Here is a 6000-nt window from a genome sequence, read left to right on the forward strand (position 1 = left end):
AAACCAAAGACCTGGAAATAATTATCAGAATAATTATCAACTGCCAAGACCTATTTACAATCAAAATCAGAACTATAACCGAAATATTCCATACAACAACCAACAAGGTCCTAGCAATCAACAAGTATCCAACAATACTTACAATCAGCAAAGACCTAATTTTCAAAACAAATCACCACAACCCGATGATAAAAAGCCGAATTTAGAAGATATGATGACAAAGCTAGTTGAAACTCAAACGCAGTTTTTCACATCTCAAAAACAAACCAATGAACAAAATGCTCAAGCATTTAGAAATCAACAAGCTTCTATTCAAAATCTGGAACAAGAAGTAAGTAACCTAGCAAGGTTAATAGGTGAAAGAAAACCGGGAAGTTTACCTAGTGATACAAATGCTAACCTCCAGAATGAAACAGCTAAAGCCATTACCACAAGAAGTGGTACAACACTTAAACCACCTGAAATACCTGTAACTTCTGATGAATCTATTCCTACTCCACAAGAACCACAACCTGAACAAGATAAGGAAAAAGAACCGGTAGTTGAAAAGGTTAATGAAGATAACACAGTTAAGGCTAAACCTTATGTTAAACCATACCAACCACCACTTCCTTACCCGAGTAAAATGAAGAAAGAGAAACTTGAAGCCGAGCAATCCAAATTCTTAGATATGTTTAAACAAATAAATGAAAATATTCCTTTCATTGATGTGATTTCAGGAATGCCTAGATATGCTAAATTCTTGAAAGATCTGATCACGAATAGAAAGAAAATGGAAGAACTCTCGGCTGTTACTATGAACGCTAATTGTTCAGCAGTGCTGTTGAATAAGATACCAGAAAAACTATCTGATCCAGGAAGTTTCACAATTCCATGTTTTCTGGGTAGTCTTAGTTCAATAGAAGCATTGGCAGACTTAGGTGCTAGTATAAATTTAATGCCGTTTTCACTATACACTAAACTAGACCTTGGAGAATTGAAACCAACAAGAATAAGCATACAACTAGCCGATAGATCAATAAAATATCCTAGAGGGATAATGGAGAACATGCTAGTTAAAGTTGGTACTTTAGTATTTCCAGTAGATTTTGTTGTTCTGGACATGGAAGAAGATTCTCAAGTTCCTCTCATATTAGGAAGACCATTCTTAAACACGGCTAAAGCAATGATAGACGTGTTCGGTAAGAAATTGACCCTAAGTATAGAGGACGAGAGTGTTACCTTTTCAGTTGATAAAGCAATGCAACAACCTCAATCTGCAGATGATACATGTTATTATATTCAAACTATAGATTCACATGCAGAATTATTAGAAGAATTTCCAGAATTACAAGGAACAGGAGAATGTTCTTTAGGAGAAGGTAATGAACCAATTAATGAAGCTGAAATATTAGCTACACTTATAGCTAATGGATATGAACCAACAACAGAAGAAATTCAAATGCTAAAAGAAGAAGACAGATATCGATATAAATCATCGATAGAAGAACCTCCGAAATTAGAGTTAAAGCCACTTCCAAACCATTTGGAATACGCTTATTTACATGGTGAATCTGAATTACCTGTAATAATATCGTCTTCTCTTACTGAAAATGAGAAATCACAACTCATTTCTGTGTTGAAAGCTCATAAACCAGCCATTGCATGGAAGATTCATGATATTAAAGGAATAAGTCCTTCGTATTGCGCACATAAAATCCTTATGGAAGAAGGTCATAAAACGTATGTGCAACGCCAACGAAGACTAAATCCTAATATGCAAGATGTAGTTAAGAAAGAGATTATTAAACTGCTAGACGCAGGTCTAATTTATCCAATTTCTAATAGTCCATGGGTAAGCCCAGTTCAATGCGTGCCTAAGAAGGGTGGCATGACTGTCATTACAAATGAAAAAAATGAGCTTATTCCTACTAGGACTGTAACAGGATGGCGTGTATGTATTGATTATAGAAAATTAAATGACGCCACCAGAAAAGATCACTTTCCCTTACCTTTCATTGATCAAATGTTGGAAAGATTAGCCGGAAATAGTTACTATTGTTTTCTAGATGGATTTTCCGGATATTTTCAAATTCCAATAGCACCCGAAGATCAAGAGAAAACCACATTCACGTGCCCTTATGGTACTTTTGCTTACAAACGCATGCCATTTGGACTTTGCAACGCCCCTGCAACCTTTCAAAGGTGCATGATGGCGATTTTTCACGACATGATAGAAGAATGCATGGAACTTTTCATGGATGACTTTTCAGTCTTCGGTGATACATTTGAATCATGTCTAGTTAATCTGGAACGAATGCTTATTAGATGCGAATAATCAAATCTAGTACTTAATTGGGAGAAATGCCATTTCATGGTTAAAGAAGGCATCATTCTTGGACATAAAATTTCGAAGGAAGGAATTGAATTAGATAGAGCTAAAGTAGATGTAATTGCTAAACTTCCACATCCCACCATTGTTAGAGGAGTTAGGAGTTTTCTAGGGCATGCCGGTTTTTACCGACGTTTCATAAAAGATTTTTCTAAAATTGCCACTCCTATGAATAAACTCCTAGAAAAGGATGCTCCATTCATCTTTTCAGATGAATGTATCAAATCTTTTAATATTCTTAAAGAGAAACTCACTAATGCGCCGATCATGATAACACCAAATTGGAATCTACCGTTTGAACTAATGTGCGATGCAAGTGATTTTGCAATGGGAGCCGTTTTAGGACAAAGGATTGAAAAAAGATTTCAACCTATATATTATGCTAGTAAGACGTTACAAGGAGCACAAAAAAATTACACAACTACTGAAAAAGAACTCCTTGCTATTATCTTTGCTTTTGATAAATTTAGATCATATCTCGTTCTAGCTAAAACGGTGGTCTATACCGACCATTCTGCTCTTAGATACCTATTTTCAAAACAAGATGCCAAACCAAGATTAATCCGTTGGATCTTACTCTTACAAGAATTTGATATTGAAATCCGAGATAAAAGAGGAGCAGAAAATCTCGCCGCTGATCATCTTTCTCGTCTTGAAAATCCCGAATTAGAAGTTCTAAATGAATCGGCCATACAAGACAACTTTCCTGATGAATATCTATTAAAGATAGATTATAATGAAATTCCATGGTTTGCAGACTATGCAAACTACTTAGTATGTGGATTCCTTGAAAAAGGATTATCGTACCAAAAATGAAAGAAATTCTTCAGTGATATAAAACACTATTTTTGGGAAGATCCACATCTGTTTAAAAGTTGTCCAGATGGAATAATACGCCGATGTGTATTTGGAGATGAAGCTAGTAAAATTTTAAACCATTGTCACACAGGACCAACAGGAGGGCATTATGGGCCTCAACTAACAGCAAGAAAAGTTTATGAAGCTGGATTCTATTGGCCCACAATTTACAAAGACGCACACCTTCTTTGCAAATCCTGTGATGCTTGTCAAAGGGCCGGAAAAATAAGTCAACGTGATGAAATGCCACAAAATGTCATTCAAGTATGCGAAGTATTTGACATTTGGGGTATTGACTTTATGGGTCCATTTCCAAAATCTCATAATAATCTCTATATTCTCGTAGCCATTGATTATGTATCTAAATGGGCGGAAGCACAAGCTCTCCCAACTAATGATGCACGAGTTGTAGTCAACTTTTTAAAACGTCTTTTTGCAAGGTTTGGAACACCAAAAGCTTTAATAAGTGATCGGGGTACTCATTTCTGTAATAATCAACTTGAAAAAGTTCTTAAAAGATATGGAGTAACTCATAAAATCTCCACTGCTTATCATCCACAAACAAGTGGACAAGTTGAAAATACCAACCGAGCTTTAAAACGTATTCTAGAGAAAACCGTAGGATCAAATCCGAAGGAATGGTCCATTAAATTGGAGGATGCACTCTGGGCTTTTAGAACAGCCTACAAAACTCCAATTAGAACCACACCTTTTAGACTTGTTTATGGAAAAGCATGTCATCTTCCAGTAGAAATTGAACACAAAGCATTTTGGGCTTTGAAGACATGTAATCTTGATATACATGAAGCTGGACGTCTACAATTAAGTCAACTAAACGAATTAGAAGAGTTAAGACATGAAGCATACGAAAATTCGTTAATCTATAAAGAAAGAACGAAGAAATGGCATGATAAAAGAATCAGAAGTTTAAAAGAATTTAAAGAAGGAGACAGAGTTCTTCTTTTCAATTCACGATTCAAGCTATTTCCTGGAAAATTGAAATCAAGATGGTCTGGACCATTCATAGTCAAAAGAGTTTTCCCATACGGAACGATAGAATTAATAAATTCAAATGGGATTGAATTTAAAGTTAATGGTCACAGAGTTAAACACTACATAGATAGTCCGATGGAATTCGACAATGAAGTTAATCACAATTTCGATACCACAGCTAACTAAGTGTGGGGAGAATCAAGTCTTTAAAGGATAATATGTATTTCTGTTAGAGTTAGATTGTCTATTTTTGTGTAGTTCTCGAAAATGGAACCCGAATGGTCTTTCCCTAGCAGACCCTAAAGAACTAGTCTTCTCCCCCCATTCTGAATTTTTATTTTTTTTAGGTTTTTATGAAATGAAGACTGCCTGTGAACTAAACCATGGTCTAATGCTACACACTTTGATCACTAAACATAATAATGACACACTTCCGAGTGAAATAGTATCAGTAATCAGAGAAAGATTGGACGGAGTAAGAAAACAATCCAGATGCGAAGATAATAAGTTACAATTTGGTAAAGGAAAATCAAAATCCGCAGCGAAAAGAAGAGCACGCCACCTAGAAAGATGTCACAAATGCGGAAAATGGTCACATGGAGGTAAGTGTTCAAATAATCAAACCTATTCAAATACCGAATTTGTTACTTTATGCAGAGACGGACCGTTCATATGTTTAGAAGAAAAAACACTGAATGCTCGAGGTTACGCCTATGTAGCCATGGAAAACCAATTAAACCGACTATCTTATGAATGGGATAGATCATATAACTAAGAATACTATCTCACAGGTAAGTCTGTACAGTTTTTTTTTTTTTTAACCTTTTGATAATAAACGCTAATTTGTTCGCTATAAAGTATTAAATTGGTATTAAATAAAATTAGGTTTGGCGACCGAAATTATTGATATCATTCAAAAATTTATTACATCACTGCGAAATTTAACGTTTATTCTTAAGGTATAAATATCTTTAATCAATCAACACAAAATATTTCAAAAATTCGTCATGAGTTAAATTAGGTCATGGAACCGAAATTACTTTACCGAAAAGAGGGGCGTATATTTTTGATAATATTTGATTGATTAAAGTGGGATAAAAAGCCAAAAAGATTTTTAATTTTATTTTTACCATGTTTTTAAAATTAATATATAAATCTTAAATTAATATTGTAAACTTTGTAAAAACAATATATTTAAAATTGTAAATATTTGAAAAATATAATATAAATTTGGTGTGATTTTATAATATGAAATTTTAAATTAAGTTTGGTGTGAATTTTTAATTTTTAAAATAAGAATTTTTAATTTTATGCATTTCAAATTTTAAGTTTGGTGTGAATTTTTAATATTAATTTTGAATTTTATGTATTTTTATTTTAAGTTTGGTGTGAATTTAAAAACAAAAATTTACTTTATCTCATTAAGTTAAAAATATGATTTTTAAAATTCGTCGTAAGTTGAAGACTAGGTCATTGAACCGAAATTGCTTTACCCGAGGGAGGGACGAGAACTTTTATTATCATTATTTTTAATCTTATTGAATTAAAGTATGCCAAAAACATTATAAAAAAAAAACCCTAAAAATCTTAGCTTTTAAAACAATCGCTACAAAAAGACAAATTTTAAAATTTTGTCAAAGGACGGACTAGGACATCGATCCGAAACGACCTCGTCCTAAATAACAAGGGAAACAAAATTTTAAAATTAATTACTTAATTGTTTTAATTAGTATAAGATATAAAAAAAAAAAAGCTGAAATCACTGTAGCTGGGCACCC

This window comes from Rutidosis leptorrhynchoides, chromosome 9 (genome assembly GCF_046630445.1).
Source record: "Rutidosis leptorrhynchoides isolate AG116_Rl617_1_P2 chromosome 9, CSIRO_AGI_Rlap_v1, whole genome shotgun sequence".
Lineage (NCBI taxonomy): Eukaryota > Viridiplantae > Streptophyta > Magnoliopsida > Asterales > Asteraceae > Rutidosis > Rutidosis leptorrhynchoides.